The sequence below is a fragment of the Strongylocentrotus purpuratus genome, unplaced genomic scaffold (genome assembly GCF_000002235.5).
Source record: "Strongylocentrotus purpuratus isolate Spur 01 unplaced genomic scaffold, Spur_5.0 spur5_scaffold_18, whole genome shotgun sequence".
Lineage (NCBI taxonomy): Eukaryota > Metazoa > Echinodermata > Echinoidea > Camarodonta > Strongylocentrotidae > Strongylocentrotus > Strongylocentrotus purpuratus.
The window spans coordinates 14,978,751-14,993,498 of record NW_022145603.1 but is presented as its reverse complement, the minus strand read 5'-3'; positions in this window follow the sequence as shown (position 1 = coordinate 14,993,498).

Sequence of the window (14,748 nt, the reverse complement as noted above, 5' to 3'; positions counted from 1 at the left end):
TGAACTTTCTTCGAAATTGTGTCGTAGATACCTCCACGCAATTTCCGTTCAAACTCACCCATTTGCTGAGCACCAGTTTCAACTGCTCTGTCAACATTCACTGATTCAGGAGCGATCTGTCCATTGACCACATTGACAATGTTCGCTGGGTGCTTCTTTGAGTCCATTGGATTGATGCTCACATCCAGTTTTCTGCGCAACCAGTCTCTGTCACCTTGGTCTGCAGATATCCTTGCTGGAGCCTCTTCTTTGTGCACCGTTTTAGAACTAGCCGACTTGTCTCTCAGAGTTAAAACGTCTTCCACAAATCTGATACATATGTGCAAGCTAGGTCTTGAGAGTTTCTTGATTTAGGGTGATGCCAATCACACCAGCTTTACCATGCCAATATCCCATGAATGTTGTCTCGATGAACATGTCGCTCCATATGCCATTCCATAAGCCTTAAGTGTGTCTCATCACATGAGACCCTTTCATGGAATGCTGGAGTGCATCTCCTGGTAGGGCTTCCATGCGTCGAAGGTAGAATAACCCATATCGCGGGTAGTTTACATGTCCCAACGCAAAGAAGTAGGGCATCATAATTAGCTTCACTGCCTCCAGGTGTAGTGGCCAATCACCTTCTTGTTCAGCCCGTACATAGAGCATCAGTATCAGTACTGGTTTGATCAGGTTGTACCTCTACTGCAAACCTGTACAGTTGTTGATCTGCAGTGAAGACAGTGAAACATTGACCAGTTTTCTCTGTTTAACTACTGTGATTTGCTCTTGGCTGTCATTATTGTGTCTGGATGTGCTGGTGGCATATCAATCAATGATAGATACACTGCTTTAGTTTTTGGTTGTGTGGCTTCTCCTTGATTGCGACACAAATGCGTATTATATCCATTGATTTCAGGACAGTTATCACGCTGCACAAAATCTGTCAAGAACCTGAGGTCACACTCATTAGGTCTCTGTCGGAAAACCATATGAGCGAGAACACTAAGTGGTGGAACTTGGTTCTTGACAGGTGGCATATCTGCTTTCCTTGGACCATTGTATCTCATGATGTCAAGCTTGTAGTCAATATCTCTAGACATCTCAGCCTTCTTCAGTTGTGAAAACTCTTGCTGATCATCATGGTGCATGCTTGTATCTGGCTGGGTCATGAGAACTGCAAGGGAATGTGTTGACAATTTACCGTTCTGAGATGAAACATCAGCATTAAAGTTGTCAACTACGATCTGAACAAGACCATCTTCAGCACTTGATAATGCTGTCAGTTCAGTGTTTTCCCCTGCCTCTACAGCTGCAGACTTCTGGAATCGTAGCAGTTCATCATAGATGTGTCTATGTTCAACAGGGTATCATTCTCTACAAATACATTTGCTTTGAGATGATAGGCTACATGAATAAGCTTTAATCAAAATGCAGCGTATAAAAATTGTGTATACATTGATTGCTTGTTATCGAAGTAGAAAGAACTACATTGGCTTCCAATCAAGCAACGCATAGAGTTTAAGATCCTGACGGTTGTCTACAAGTCATCCAAAACAAAGCTCCAGTGTATCTCAATTCTCTCATCGAACCCTACCAATCTGCTCGTCCTGGCCTTCGCTCGTGTACTGACAGCACCCTGCTACACGGCGACAATGCTTTCCATGCATGTGCTCCTCGACTCTGGAATGAGCTTCCACGTTTTATCCGATTAGCACCTTCGCTGGATGTCTTCCGAAAATGTCTCAAAACTCTCCTCTTTGACCATGATCAACAATAGATTCTTTGATAACTTTTATGTAAAGCGCTGTGAAACAACAGTTAGTCTGTAAGAGCGCTATAGAAATGACTTTATTGTATTGTATTGTATAAATGTACACTTTTTATGAATCACCCTGTATAAATGTATGAATTGCTCTGCCTTCTAAAACCACGTTTAGAATTATCAAAATATATATCATATATATCATATCTGGTTAAAAAATCAGAAAAAGGTTCTTAATGCAGCAATAAAACATGACAAAGTATACATTTGCACATATTCTTAGTGCAGAAAACGCCATTTTGGCGGCCATTTTGTTTTTCCTTATAATCACAAATTGTTAAAGGCGATATGCTGATAGGCTACATCAATTAGCTTCAATTAAAGTGCAGCTTATATACATCACAAAATATGTTGCCAGAGTGTGTATACATCGATTGCTTGTTATCGAAGTAGAAATCGCAAACAGCCGATCTCTTGTACACTCTTTTATGAATCACCCTGTATAAATAATGTATGAATTGCTCTGCCATCTAACATAATATTAAGAATCATCAAAATATGTATCATATATATCATATCGGCAGTTGGTAGGTAAAAATCAAAAAAGGGTTCTAAATGCAGCAATAAAACATGACAAAGAAATCGCAAACAGCCAATCCCTTGTACACTGTTTTTTATGAATCACCCTGGATAAATAATGTATAAATTGCCTGCCATCTTTAATAATATCACAAATTATCAAAATATGTATCATATATATCATATCTGGTAAAGAGAATCAGAAAAGGGTTCTAAATGCAGCAATAAAACATGACAAAGTATACATTTTCACAATTTTTAGAGCAGAAAACGCCATTTTGGCGGCCATTTTGTTTTTGCTTATATCTCAAATTGCTCAAGGCTGACAGAGCTCCAGTTTTTTGCTTGTTCACAGTGGATATCTAGACAATCATAATCCATTGAAAATAAAACTTATTTCACCAAAACAAGGTTAGGCCCCAAATCCGGGTTCAATTTCAAGAGCCCATAGCCTACATAGTGAATACAACTTTCTTGTTCCTTGTCCCATTTCATTCTAATGTTCACCAGTCGGCTTCACCGATTTCTCTGCATTCGTCCAGAGTGATTTGCTATCAACAGGTGCGCCGGAAGCAATTTGGGATGGGGGGGGGGGCAAACATCCCAGGGGCTCATCTTCCAGGGGCAGTGACGTAATGAGCAAAAACGTTTGGTAGAGCGTACATTGGCGTGGGGTCCAGGGCCTGAGCCTAGACAGGGGGTCAAGGGGCTGAGCACCCGGAAGCTCAGGGTTTTTAGGCATTAAATTACGGTCAGATAAGCATACTTAGTACCTAATTGTGACACTGGCAGGTCAATAATTAGCGGCAAGTCAAGGGAGCAGAGCCCCGGAAGCTCAGGGATTTTAGGTATTTAATTGCGCTTAGATGAGCATCCAGTGGCCCTCTTTAAGGCCATTGATGTGGTCCAGGGGGCAAAACCCCGGTAGCTCAAAAGTTTAATATTTAACTACGGTCAGATGAGCATCCAGGGGGCAGAGCCCCCGGAAGCTCAGAGGTTTTAATATTTAACTACGGTCAGATGAGCATCTAGGGGGCAGAGCCCCCGGAAGCTCGGGGGTTTAGGTAATTAATTACGGTCAGACGATCATCCAGGGGACCGCCTTAGGGCCCTTGATGGGGTCCGGGGGCAAAGCCCCCGTAAGCTCTGGGGGTTTAGGCATTTAATTACGGTCAGATGAGCATATTTTGATACCTCATTTTTGACATTGGCAGGTCACTTATTTTTTCTTTTTCTCTGTAACATACTTTTTCAAAAAGTGAAGGGGGGCTCGAGCCCCCAAGTCCAGCCGTTTTGCAGACCCTGACATAAAAGCTTCTAAATAAGCATATATATTTTTTTTTTTTTTTTTTTTTTTTTTTGGGGGGGGGGGGGGGGGGGGTAGGGGGCAAAAATGCGTTTTGCCCCCCATTTTGGGGGTTGGGGGGTAACTGCCCCCCCCCCCCACTTCCGGTGCCTATGGCTATCAAGGTGGGGTTTTCCTTTAACAGGGACTACTTGTTTGGGCAGTATTTCATGTACATGGTTGGCAGTTGTACACTCACCATTCGTTTATCATAAAAAAAAGGGAAAAGTGATTGATTTGTTGGGGCTCAATGAGTTGTGAAGTAAACAAAGGCACCCGGAAATGAGATAGCATTTTCATTTTGGCACTAGTTATATAAAATTGAGATCAATTCGAGTACTTTAGTGTTGTCTGAATTGTCCGACTCGACGATTTGGTATTCACGAACTTGACATCATAAGTGAACGCATGCGCTGTGCACCCATGTCTTTCTTTCATATGCGTGTACGAAGTTGAATGTGGGATTTAAAAATATTTTTAAAAAATAAAAAAAACACTCAGTTTCTAAAATTGTTTTGCCTCTATCAGAGCGTGGCAGATCACATGACCGAACTGAAAATCACGCGACAAATTGGTATGAATGCATCATGATCATGCACCCAAATTATGTCTATGGTTCATGCGGGGGGGGGTGAAAGACAGGGGGCGTTTCATGCAATTAGTCGGTGTTTTTCATCGACTAAAATCATTTTCACAGACAATTTTAATGTCACCGACTATTTTTCCAGGCCTTTGATTGGTCAAATTTAGTCAGCGCTGACAGTTGTCGGCGGACAAATTTTGATGAAACGCCCCCAGATCTCCCACTGAGTTGCTATATATAAATACGTTTTTCAAGATCACATCCCACATCAACTCGTTCGTTTACGCAAACAAACGCCGGAGTTGTCTTTTCTTATAGTGTCATTTTCGTTTTGATTTCATCATGAATTCGGTGATGATTGAAACACGAAGAAAACGAAGAAAACGAGGAGAACAAAGAATGTGGATATTCAAGGGTAAGTCTTCACCGTATACTTGTTCATGAAAGTTATTAAATATATATTCATTTCTGTAAATAATCAAAAGTTATGGTGCCAGGAGTGTAGAGTCTGATAAACATGACATGAGCGCTTTTACAATTAAGAACCCATTATTATGCCGGAGGATACTCTGGATTTAGCAACGTTACGCCACCGCCGCGTTATATATCTTGTGTGCGCTCGAACTGACACATTCGTTGACGGATTTCTTTCTAATTTGGTATAATCTACAGACCTATAATATTGGTGTTCCGTCTTCTAGTGTTTTCGCGCTATGGGTCGGAAGGCGTTTGCCGTCTTTCCCGGGCCGTGAGTGTATTGGCGTGTTCTTCCAGAATTCGGGAATATCGATCTCATCGTCTCTGTTGAAGTCGTTGTTAGCTGGATGACAGGCGCACGCCACAACGCCTAGTTAAAATGTTGATGGCTTGTTTTACCCTGCGTGTGCGACAGTTCCGCTCCTGGGAGAGGCATTGTATTCTTTTCCAGTCGGTGCATGTTCGGCAACTTCGGCTACTGCTGAGTTGTCAGTTCGCAGGAGCCTGGTGTATTGGGTACAATCTACATATCGTAACGTGTTGGTGATGCAGCCCTCAATTATTGTTCCATCCTTTATAGGATCATAAGTAATTCCGGCCCCCTTTGTGCGCTCTTATTGCCACATTTCTTTACAGATTTCTAGTAAATTTTGTATGGAGGTGTATCTTGGTCCCCGGGGCAGGAGTACTCACGCTATATAGGTAAATGGGGTGTGCCGCTCTATAATGCCCCCTTTTTTCACGAAAAGTCCCTTAACATACGATATGGTTTTGGGGGAAATCCCTAAACATGGGCTATGATTTGGAAAATTAACTGTTTATACTAGATATTTTCGCCAATTTCGTCGCTAAAATGCACAAGTAGGTCATTTTTCTCGATAGAAACCAAAAATGGTTAGGCTACCCTTTTCGTTCAAAATTACCCTTAAAAATGTGCAGGGTTTTGCGGCTTCAGCGGAACATCCCCTTCGAAACTAAAGAAGACGATTTGTTGCACCGTTCTCGACTCTTAATCCTGAATTCTGAATTCATTTTCCCCCTCCATTTGTAGTTTCATTAATTTATTAGGGAAAGAAGACGATTCGTTTTACGGTTTTTCGACTCTTAGTAATCCTTGTCTGAATTCAGTTCCCCTCCCTCCACGAGAACCGCGGAAGCTTTGACGTTTCATTAAATTATTAGAGAAAGAAAACGGTTCGTTGTACCGTTCTCGACTTTTAATCACTGTCTGAATTTCACAAATGTTTCTTTGTCCGATAAAATTAAAGTCACAGTTCGTAGGGAGATAAACAATTGCCGGCCGACCGACAAAATACATCTCACCGACTTCCAACTTCTGCATTGATATAGTACACGAGGATCGAGCAAGAATACATACACAGCTGACCCGACACAGCTACATATCTATGCGTATCTTTCTTGCTCCCTCGACGAGGTGACTCAACCCAACAGGCGCGGATCCAGGATTTCTAATGGGAGGGGGCCCAACCCTTTTTTTTTTTTGTTCCCGAAAATTTGAAAATCGTGCCGGCCGAAAGTCGCTCAGTTGGGGGGGGGGGGGGGGGGGGGGAGTAGTGAGCACTTTTTTTCCCCCGAAAATTTGAAAATCGCGCCGGCCGAAAATTCGCTCAGTGGGGGGGGATCCAGGGCCCCCCTGGATCCGCCACTGCAACCCCAACAACCCTTCTCTTTCTCTTACTCCCACCCCTCCTCTCTCAGGCTTTCACCTCTCTCTCTTTCCTCTCTTTCATCCCCCGTTTCTTTTGTTTCCCTTTTCTTTTAATTTTTTTTCCTTTTCTTTTTTTCTTTCTTTTCCTTTCTTTCCTCTCCTTCCTCTTTTTTTTTTCCTTTCTTTTCTTTTGTTTTTCCCTCTCATTTCCCCCCTCCCCCTCCCCTTTTTCTCATTTTTCCCGACGGCAGCGCAATTTTACCGACAATATCCTGACAGTCGGAGGGGAGTGTCGCACCCCACTCCCCCCCCCCCCCCCCCTTCAGCGACGCCCCTGGTTTTTACACAAGGTTTCAGGCCAGTCATGGAAAGACACAAGGCCTTCCGGTTCAATAAGTGATCTAGAATTCTGTAGATCTATTGAACCAGTGGAAATCAGGCACTCTAATACTAATGATTTGTTTTTTTTAATTCCTACATTTCTTGCAGATGTTAAGCTTTGTGATTCTGCTGACAGTCCTGTTAAAGTGCCTTCCAGAATACGGAAGCAGTATCGTAAAGGTAAGTATTAAAATGTAAGTATTAAAATGTACTTCTTTTTATTTCGTTTAACCTGTCATAGATCATAACATAGATCTGTCAAGCTCTATTTCAAGAACTAACTTATCTACTATTGACTTGTTTTTGTACAATTTTTTCTTCTTTTTTCCCCCAATATTTTCTGGTCGGATCATAGGTTGGCTGCTTCAGAGACCTGTGTACACATAGACGCGTTAAAGGTTCAACCAAATCTAGTGTCAGCGAATTATGATGCGATGCCCATAGACACTGAAATTGTGATGATTTGCGATAGATTCGGATCAATTGCAACTCTTTATAAGATGGGCCCAGGTAGAGTACCTATATATAGAGAGTAGCGACATAGGGGGACCGGAATTTGATGGTCACGTGACTCCTGGCGCCATTTTGTTTCACTCCGCAGCGCACGCAGCGCAGCGCTATCATTCTTACCGCGACCGTGATATCAAACAAATGTTTATTTCTACAAACTCCTTTTTTTTTAAGTATGCAAAAATATTGTGATACAAGTCATTGATATCACTCTGATTATCTGTTCCCAAGAACAGTCTGAGAGTATTGATACAAAGAGGATGTAAATCTGTACCTTTAATTTTTTACATTATAATTGCTGTAAGAGAAATCCTTATATAGTATTAAAAGGAGTGTTGAAAAATGACATTCTGATGTGAAAAGAATGTTCTTTTAATAGTGCTATCCTAAATATTTTGCAATTCTGATCACATTTTGTTAACTTTTAGAGCAAAAAAAAAGCACTTTCAAGCGTTGTAAGGGAATTATTCTCACAAAGACTTATGGTTGGGTTTTTTTTTCCCTGTATCTCAAAAATTATTCTTGTATTTAACATTTTAAAGGTATTCATAGAATATACAGTAAAGGTGTTTGCAGTGGACACATTCCCTTTAAATACTTGATGATAGATATATCATATTTGTAATATTTATAATATCTTTGCCATGAAAGAAATTCAGTAGAACCTTTTTTTTTTCATTTAGAAAGCACAACTTATTTTGAGAACAATATGCTACAACCTCCTTAAAAAGAGCACTGTTAAAAGAAACTCTAATTATGAAAAGGTAATTTTGCTGGTCCTGCTTATTTGTATTCTACTCTTTTTTAGCCCTGATATAACAAGGTTTCGATATAAAGATGTACAGTTAACTTTGCATTAGTCAAATCTGTTGGGATCACAAGAAATAGTTTGACTTACATGTATGCAAAATCTGACATAGGAAATGTAAATAACACATGTTTTGTATAGTTTGGTCAAAAAATTTGATTCGACTTAGGGAAAGTTTGACTTATGTGACTTCGAGTTATGCAAGGTTAACTGTAATTTCCTTGGTCCCAAGGAGTTCGTTATAATGAGGACCCACTGTACTGTACTTGGGCATAAACTGAAGTTCTTAGTTTCCAATTTCAAGCCTGGCCAAATAGACTTGTTTCTGTTTGTTCATTTTGTGAAATAACCATTCCAATGATGGAAGATTTCCTTGAGCAAGTAGAGATTGACCCCGGCCCCCCCCCCCCCCCCCCCCCACTCAGAGGTCGGAATGACCGCATGCGTGTTGCCAAAATGTCCGGTAAAGGGGTACTTTTCGTGCGACAAAGTCCGGCCCGAGAATTGTAAAAAAAGGGGTGTATTTGACTTTTCACCCAGAGATTTTTTTAAAAAGGGGGTGTTTTTCTTTTTTTCTCTCATCTCCTTGGACTCCTGAGAAATTATTCCGAATTTAGGGGGGTAAAATGAGCATTTTCCTGATTTAGGGGGGTCTCCAAGGCAGGAAAAGCCCGCGAAAAGCCCGCGAAAGGGGGGTTCGGAAATGTTGGCAGTCCTCAGATAGGGGGTACTTTCAAAAATTGGGTACGAGCATATGCGTACCCTAAATAACACTGAGTGGGGGGTGTTGCTTGCAAATTGCAGTAGGCCCATGTGTTTTGTTGCATAATTCATGGTTATGTACATTTGCTTGTTTAAGCAAAGTTGAATTGTACATTTCAGATAAATAATGATACCCATCACATTCCAGTTTGTTATGTTTGGTAAACATTTTAGTAATTGATGATCCTGACAGTCCCATTGTGTAATGTCTGAATTTCCAAATTTTTAAGTTGTTTTGTCATGTCAGGGATGTACATGTAGACATGAGTTTGGAGCTTGCCTGGAGAAAATCAAGTTGATGCAGGGCGAGCATATTTTTATACCGCTTTTAAAAAAAGGGCACAATGTATATCTATACTGGAATGGTATGGGAGAAGTTGTGCAGTATCTGGAATTGAAGAAGATGTGCAATGGTATTCAGATTTTCTATTCTAAGTTTAAATTGAATCATCACTACGTGTAGAACTAAAGTACATGCAGGTTCAGGTAAAGTTGTGACACTGGGCAAGGATAATATGACATGATTTTCATGGGGAAATACATATATCATTGTCTACATTGCTCCCCTTTTTTTCTTACATATCTTAATACCATACCCATTATGTATTGTTGAAAAGGATGTCTTTTCGAGAAGGAACATGTATATGTATTATGACATGAAATAAATTGGAAAAAAAAAGCAACAAACAAATGAATTGCCCAATTTCAAAGTTACTTTGTGTGAAATTTATACTCGGAGCTCTGTGTGTGTGTGTGTGTGTGTGTGTGTGTGTGTGTGTGTGTGTCGAGGGGAGGGGGGGTGGTATACTTCTGTGTCTGGAATTGTGAGTAAACAGATGTATGAGAGGATATGTTTATAATGTGTGTAAAGGTATTGATGTGCATGGATTAAAAAAAAAAAATTCTCATTTTTATGAGCGATTTGGGCATTGTCTATGGAAAGGGAGGGGGGATGGGTTGGATTGTTTTTGCCAGTGATGTCTTTATTTTATGATGTGGGTTATGGTTGCATGCTGATTAACCCCCCCCCCCCCCCCCCCCCCCCCCCCCCCCCCCCCCCCCCCCCCCCCCCCCCCCCCCCCCCCCCCCCCCACCTCCTCTTATGAGCAGCAAAACTTTTGGTTTGGGGGCTGCAAGGTTAGCTTGTATATGGACATACAGCCCCCTCCCACTTTTCCATATACGGGGGGGGGGGGGTTGAGATACAATACAAACAATAGCGCGAGTTGCTTTCTGGCTCGCACAGTTGTGTTTGAAATGTGGCCGACACAACACAGTATATGCACTTCAAAGTTTATACATGCACTGCGCGCACGCGGTAGACCGGGCGGCGAGTGAAACAAAATGGCGTCAATGCGCAAGTTGTCGCTACTCTCTATATATAGGTACTCTAGGCCCAGGTAAAGCAGGGCTCCCTCTTAGCCGAGTTGAAACCTCGAATTGTGGCGAGCTGGAGCGATCTTATGGCGAGCCGTTTTATTATTAATTGATATCAATAAATCAATTCTTGTTATCAAGAAATGATTTTATGTTGTAAAGCAATGGTAATTCTTGATATCAAGAATTCGATTTCGTGATTTCAAGAATTGAATTCTTGATATCAAGAAATATGTTTTAATGATAAAACTGCTTGCCATAAGATCGCGCTAGCTCGCCACAACTCGAGACTCCAACTCGGCTAAGTGGGAGCCCTGGTTTAGCTAATTATGACATAATGCTTATTTGTTTGTTTTTTCCATAGTGAATACAGCTGACTTCTTGGAAGAGGCCAATTGTCAAGTCCTGCCGTTGGATATGAGCGATTGCTATGAATATGAAGAGGATTTCATCGACCTTGAATTTATTCATGCTTATTTCGCTTATCATCGGAGGTTTGATGAAAAGGCGCACAGGTCCATGGGACGATAGTTTTCTAGTTTTTTTCAATTCTTTTTGGCTAACAATCCTACCAAGGTGCCTTTCTGGATTGGTTTACCAATCCAGAAAGGTGCCTTCCAGGATTTAAAAAAAAAAGCCCAAGGGATTACCAAAACAACGGCCTTTTGGGGGGGAGGGGGGTCCCGGGGGCCATTGAAGGAGCGTTCACGTCGCGGCCCCTGTCAGATGAAAATCTGCGAATCCTTCAGCTACACTACTCACTTGTCCCTTTAGGGGGGGGGGGGGTATTATTAGTATGGGCCTTTGAATATCTACAGGCAAGCACAACAGAATCATTTAAAACTCTGTTGAAGACCTATCTTTTTGTAAATTGTTAATTTTGTTCCAGCTGTTTAGTGACTTCTTTGGTTATAGTATCATGTACATATTTAATATTAAATTTAGTTTTCATTTAATTTTCATGTTTTTTCATGTTTAAATTTGTATTACCTGAATTTACAATGTATTACATGTAAGCTTTGTAGGAATTGTGTATCATTATTGTTGTTTGTAATTAATTATTTTCATGTATCAGGCTTAAATGTTCATTTCTATTCCGCCATTTTCCTTCATTTTTAAGCGCATAGGGACTTTCTTTGTGTGAGTGATATGCGCTATACAAATAACGTTCATTATTATTATTATTACACCTGAACCTTCACAATCCCCCAAATCTCTTTTTTTTTTAAGTTTTTTTTAATCAAAGTTTTTCTTTTTCCAATTACATTCAATACTACAAAAATCCCTCTGGCAATTTCGACCATCTCAAACTTGGTCAGATTGCCCATCTTTAAAATTTACTTATTTCCAGGTTGTTAAAATTATTTAGAGGAACAAAATGAATACAGGTAAGTAAATTTAAAAGAATAAGCACACAATTTCAGAAGAGTAATGGATAACCAAAACAGATAACCCTTTTACAAAACAACCCAATGAATAACCAACACAGAAAACCTTTTTAACCAAACAACCTAATGGATAATCAAAACAGATAACGTTTCAAATAAAATTACCCAATAGTTAACCCAAACAGACAAGCTTTTAACAAAACAACCCAAGGGATTACCAAAACAACAACCTTTTGGGGGAGGGGAGCCCCGGGGGCCATTGAAGGAGCGTTCACGTCGCGGCCCCTGTCAGATGAAAATCTGCGAATCCTTCAACTACACTACTCACATGTTGCTTTTTTATGGGGGGGGGGGGAATCATTAGTCTTGATGCAAGGTAGAAGCCTTTGAATATCTACACCAATGCCTTCACATTCCACAGAATCCCATTTAGTTTTAATTTAAATAGAAGTCCAAGCTTCTCTTTTTCCAATTACATTCGATACTACATAGAACCCTCTGGCAGTTTCAACCATCTTAAACTTGGATAGATTGCCCATCTTTAAAATTTACGTATTTCCAGGTTGCTAGAATTATTTAGAGGAAAAAAAATACATACAGGTAAGGAAATATCTCATTGCGCAAGCCAAAAGTACAAACATAGACTGGAACTTTTGTTCTTAAAAAGTGTGCTATTTGGCAGTGTTAAAATACATGTTTTTTCTGAGTTGACCTGAATGAGCATGTAACATTAAACGTAAGACATGCAAGATAACCTAATATTTATTCATGAAGAAATTAAGGCTGGTAGATCTATTGAACAATTGGAATCATGAACTCTAATACCTAAAGTGATCAATTTGTTTTTCTTCAATTCTTACACTTTTTGCAGATTTCAAGCTTTGTGATGTTGCTGACATCCTGCTTCGGTGCCTTCCAGAATAAGCAACAAACATCAGAACAGTAATGGATAATCTAAAACAGACAACCTTTTTAACAAAACAACAACCTTTTTGGGGGAGGGGGCCCCGGGGGCCATTGAAGGAGCGTTCACGTCGCGGTCCCTGTCAGATGAAAATCTGTGAATCCCTCAACTACACCCCTCACATGTCTCCTTTTTTGTTGGGGGGGGGGGGGTATTATTAGTTTTGGTGCAATGAAGAAGCCTTTGAATATCTACACCTGTACCTTCACAATCCCTAAAATCCTATTTTACTTTAATTTTAAAAGAAAGAATTCCATGGGATTGCCCATCTTTAAAATTTCCAGGTTGCTAGAATTATTGAGAGGAACAAAATAAATACAGGTAAGGAAATATCTTATTGTGCAAGTCAAATGCATACACGTACTTCTGTTCTTAAAAAGTATGATATTTGGCAGTACTAAAATACATGTTTTATGAGTTGACCTAAAGGAGCATGTGAAATTATTTTTAGGCAAATGCTGATATTTGTATTTTTTCCATATTTTTGCCCCAATGGGCAAATTTTATTTGTATAACTTTTTAAAGATCACATTTACATTTTATGCAACCAATATTAATCCAACATTTATGTTTATCAAATACATGGTTCGCCATCTTAAAATGAACTCGTTACTTTATATGTTTACAATTATAAATAATGCTAAATAATCTCTTTTGAGTATGTGACAATACAAGCAGCCTATTCATACGCTACACGTATTACAAGAAAAAGCTGTTAGGCAAACACAGCTCAGCATGAAAGCAATTGTGTTTAACTATACATAGCGCTTTATATAATATTTCTATGCGCTCTACTATTATCACTCCAACCTATTTTTCCTCACCTACCCTGGTAAGGTGCTGAGGTTTTGTAAATGTGGCAAATGTAGATTAAAGGTACTATGTCCCTTTTGCAGCCAACCTCAAATGCTGTAGAACTTTGCAGGAATTATGAATATGTCATGTATGTCCTATCTGTGAAATTTAAATGTTAGCAGTGTCCTAATATTCAAATTAGGAAACCCGTTTACTTGCTAGACTTCACTGTCAGACACTATTGAGTGACTGACTGGCTTTTTTTCTTCTTTAGTAATAACATACATGAAAAGAGTTGTAAAGGGTACATGAGCATTTGTCTACATCAATAACCCACTTCTTGTGATGGCCAAGATTAAACTGATTGAATCTTTGAGCAGCATAAAACGTATGACCATTCGGTGCAATTGTCTGAAAATCAAGACTATTACTTTTGGGCTCTATAGCCCTAAAGTCGATTTGACAACTAATAGTCGTTATTTTCCCACTTGAAGACATTGTCAAGCCCCACCTTTTTTAGGGAAGTTCTAAATTAGTATTATCTTTCAAATGCAGTTGGAATTTAACTTTTTCATTTTTTTGGCCTGCAAATGGGACATAGTACCTTTAATGTCTTGCCAAAAGACATTGGTGCCTTTTATTACATTATTTCAGAATGAATTGGAATTGGCAGCATTGGATCGACTGCAAAACAGTTGGACGGTCTTGGCAAGCCATTCATTGTGCATTACTATGCAAGCATAATGTGTTGTAAATAAAATTATGTACATATTATTGATATTTAGAGCTTAAGTGCAAATTGTATTTGAGATATCTGTTGTTCATTTAAAGCATGTATATAAATAAATTCTTTAAATCACGAAATGATTTTAATACTGTCATGATTTATTTTGTTCACCTAAACAAAATTGAAAGTGCATTTTAAAATGATGTGTCAGATATCTGCAGTAGGTCTAAGATTACATAGGCTTTCATTTATACAGCTCCATTATGTCAATATTTATGGTAAACACACATGATTAAGTACATATGTTGTGCCTTTATGCAATTCTGATAAATTTATGACCTTAAAAAAAAAATCATCAATTCGGAACGACGCCTAAAAAAGCCCAAAACTGGCGACGTGCAGAAGTAAGAAGAAAAACTCCCATGAACTGATTTTATAATTCAACCATTTAAATCATTTATATTTAGTGTCTTCAAGAAATAAGGACATACTTTCTGGCAAGTCTTGTATCCCATCAAGAGTAATTTTGTTTGATTGTCTACCCCCTATCACTACCTCCAAAAGGTAATTTAAAAATGAAATATCTTTTGATAAACATACTATGTTTTATTAGGTAGCAATGCTGATTTTACATTGCAC